The sequence below is a fragment of the Octodon degus genome, unplaced genomic scaffold (genome assembly GCF_000260255.1).
Source record: "Octodon degus isolate 3935 unplaced genomic scaffold, OctDeg1.0 scaffold00050, whole genome shotgun sequence".
NCBI classification, from domain to species: Eukaryota; Metazoa; Chordata; class Mammalia; order Rodentia; family Octodontidae; genus Octodon; species Octodon degus.
In genome coordinates, this window is record NW_004524626.1 from 10,259,785 (window position 1) to 10,263,943 (window position 4,159).

Consider the following 4,159-nt stretch of genomic DNA (forward strand, 5'->3'; position numbering starts at 1 on the left):
GCCCTGAGATTAGTAACTTTAGCAAAACAAACATTTGTGTACTATTTCATTTACTGATCCCTGAAACATGTCAAAATTTTCATGGCTAATGTCAATTTCCAATCTAGTTATTCATTACAAAAAATCTTTTCAATGTAGTGCCTGCATTTTACTCTGAGGAATCTACCTGTGACCATTACCTATGGATAGTAAAATCAGGTGACAGATACAGGATCAATGTAACAGTTGTGATAGTCATTCTTAACATTTTAGAGGGAAAAACAAGCAAGGTACTATAGAGTAAACAGATTTAGTGGTTACAATACTCTGCAGTCCTGCTGGGAAACTACAGATGGGAAACACATAGCAAATGTCTGTCCTGAGGTGGCTCAGCCCCCCATAGTAACCGCCCATGCATTCAGATGGCTGCTACTGTTTGCACCACTAAAAACCAGACCCACAGTCCATCATTGTAATTTAAATTAAGGAAGCCTAAGGTAAAGCACATCTATTACTACTTGTAGACATAATTGAGACTACACTATTAGTAACTAGATATACTTTTTAATTTAAAAAAATCTAGTTAATACTGTGTAGTTTTTAAATTCTAGTCACTTATATTTTTTGGCTATTAAAAGTGCAAAGCTTATGTTCCAAAAGAAATACGATAATCCACCAAAATGATTACATTTAACTTTCTCTTAAAGGCAAATGAACTAAATGCAAGAACTGGCTTTCTTAGTGTTTTATTTTAAAATTACTGATACACATTTACCAGTGAAATAATTATACATTTTGCACAAAATCAACTAGTTTCTGCAAAAAGTTTCTAAGATAGATGCTTTTCTTGTTTAATTAAAAAAAAAATAACGGTTCTCTAAATGAAAGCATTTATATTCCTACAGCTCTAAGGTAAACATTAAAAAGAAAATACAAAAAAATGATCTCTTGGCTTCTGAATAGCTCACTCAGTTACATAAAGTGTTTTCTGTTCCAATATTTTATCAATTTCAAAAGATGCATGCTTCCTTCAAACAGGACCAAAAGAATCTTCATTTCAAACTGTCAGTCTGTTTCCATGGTAACTTTGCGGGACTCCTTGGCTACCGTAAGTCGCCTCAGCTGACTGTGGAACTTCTCAATCTTCTTTACATCTTGAGCTTGATCTGTTCTGTACACCAAACAAACTAAATCATCTGTTACTTTAATGCACAAATTTCCATTAACGTGCCTATACTTGAGAACCACTCGCGCCCTCGTCGGGTCCGCGAGGTAGAGCTTCTCGGCCGGCCGCGCGGCTGACCTCCTCGCAGGTCTGATACTGCGGCATCTCGGCCCGGACGTGGACTCAGGCGGCTAGCGCACCGGCCGCCGCAACCGCAGGGAGCCGCGACGGATCTTAGTTCTTTATACATTCTAGGGATAATCCGCTGAGGAATAACTGGTGAATTCTTTCTTCCATTCTGTAGGTTGTCTCTTCACAGGGCTGGTTGTTTACTTTTCCGTACAAAAGCTTTTTAATTTGATGTGATCCCATTTATTCATTATTTTTTGAAAAAAATTAATCTCATTAAAAATTTTTATTTGAAGGAGTAAAAACAAAAACAAAGCAAAAACAAATAACAATACCACACACATAAACAGAGCAACATACAACAATACATATGGTACAAAATTTCACAACAAGAATGAAAAATTAACAATGGTTGTTATATTATGTATTTGTATCATCAGATCTGTTGCTCAGATTAGCAGATATAGGTGTGCAAGATTGGTCAAGTAATTAAACATTAATGCTTGCTTTCAGGAAACTTTAATTTTTCTTGTTCTTTTTACTTTTTAGTTTATTTTAAAGAGAGTATAGGGCCAGCCAATTAGCTCAGCAGATTAAAGTGCCTGCTTAGGCAGACTCAGGGGCTGGGGTCAGGAGTTCGATCCCCTCTCCTGCTGTGCTGGTCCTGCCCCCAGGGCGCACTGAGATGGCAATATGAGACTGGGTGTGGTGGCGCACGCCTGTAATCCCAGCATTTGGGACGCTGTAAACAGGAGGATCACTACGAGTCTGATCTATACAGTGAGACCCTGTACACTCTGTACATCCTGTCCTAAAAAAATAAAAAAATAGAGTATAATAATAATAATTGATAAAGCATTAGAAACAGTCCACATTCAGAAGACCAAGATGAGAGGTATTCAACTGTTGGTTTTGTATTGTACGTTGCTGTCTTCAATGTAGCTGCTTAGATTACAGATCTGAGCATATAGAGTTAGTCAAAGTGAAAATTTTAAGCATTAACTGCTACTTTCAAAAAACTGATGCAAATTAGTAATACAATCATCTCAGCCGTCCTGTATATACACTTGTATGATTTCCCCCTTCCTTTTTTTCTTATTTTTCTCCTTCCCTCATCTTCATTGTTTATTCCTTATGTTCAGTTTCTTTCCATTTTACTATATCTATTATACCTTTCAGATTTTATTTATCCTTTCAGAGAATAAATTAGGGAGACAATATGATACTTATACACATGTGTCTGATTTATTTCAGTTATGAGTATAAGTAGCCTCTAATTGCATCCACTTACCTATAAAGGCCTCAGGTTTGTCTTTCTTCATAGCTGCATGAAAGCACCACATCTTTTTTATCCATTCCTTAAGTGATGGGCATTTAGGTTGTTTCTAAGATTTAGCGATGACAAATTGTGCTGCTATAAATATGGGTGCACATATATGCCTGTGGTACCGTTTGTTGATTCATGATGTTATTTCTTATTCAACTGGGGTTCTGTTGGGGAAGTCCCTGTCTACAGTGATGCCTTTATAAAGTTTTACCTTTGTAATCTTCCAGAAGATTAAGTATTTCTGTTTTAACATTTAGGTCTTTGATTCATGTTGAGTTGAGTTCCCCGTAAGAGACATGGGTCCAACTCCAATCTTCTGCATGTGGATAGGCAGTTTTTCCAAGACCATTTGTTTGTTTGTTTTTTTAATTTTTATTTATTTATGTGTGTGTGTGTGTGTGTGTGTGTGTGGCCAGCTTAGCCCACCAGGGGGCAGGGCTGGCTGGCATGTGGTGCTGGGGGATTGAACCGTGGTCCCTGTGCTTTGCTAAGCTTGTTCTAAGTAGGTGCTTTAGACCACTGAGCCATCTCACCAGCCCCTCCAAGACCATTTGTTAAAGAGGTTATCATTCTTCCAGTGAATACTTTTGGGTCCTTTGTCATAAGCCAAATAACTGATTGTGCCAGTTCTTATTTCTGCACTGTCTATTCTGCTCCATTCATCCATGTGTCTCTTTTTGTGCCAGTACTGTGTTGTTTTGGTATTTTGATTGAGATTGCATTGTATCTGTATAACAGTTTTAGAAGTACAGCCATTTTGACAATATTGGTTTTGCCTTTTAGTGAGCAGGACACATCTGTACATTTTTAAATATCTTACTGTTTCATCTCTGTTATGGTTTGTATCTAGGTGTCCTCCCAAAGCTTCCTGCCATCATTGGGGCAGGCTTCTAGAGTTTGTGATTAACTCATGATCCAATGCTGGGACTATGGACGTGAGAAGCTACACCCGCCCTGGGGCAGAGAGCTTGAATACAATATAGGCAGGAGAGAGGCTTGCTAGGTGCCACAGCTGCTGCTGTTGTTGTTTTCTGCCTCCATGAACTGCCACACTCTGCCATGTACCACTCTGACTTGGAGCCAGCTGAGTATGGACTGAAACCTCTACAAGCTGTGAGCTTAATAAACCTTTCCTTCCTTAATTTTGAATGTTGTGTATTTTGTCCCAGAAGTGAAAGAAAAGTAACCTAGATGATCTCTTTCTCAGAGTTCTATAGTTTTCATTGTAGAGGACTTTCACTCACTTGAGTAGATTAAATCCTAAGTATTTAATTTTTGTTTATGGCATTCTGAATATTTTTTTTCTTAATTTCTTCCTTGGAGCTCATTAGTTTGTAGAGGTTTCAGTCCATATGTGGCTGGCTCCAAGACAGAGTGGTGCATGGCAGAGGGCAGCAGTTCACAGTGACAAAAAAGCAGCAAAAGCAATAAGAGCAGAAAGGAAGGAGCTCCATTTTCATTTTACTAGAGTTTTGGGGATATTGGCATTAGATGTTCCCTAACGTTCTTGTATAATTCAACAGTGAATCTGCCAAGTTCTGGGCTTTCCTTAATTGAAA

The 4,159-nt window shown here is 38.1% G+C and overlaps 1 pseudogene; it reads right to left on the reverse strand.

Moving 5' to 3' along the window:
* Nucleotides 1-1,044: 1,044 nt before the first annotated feature.
* Nucleotides 1,045-1,309, reverse strand: LOC101589935 (annotated as a pseudogene).
* Between the last annotated feature and the right edge of the window lie 2,850 nt (nucleotides 1,310-4,159).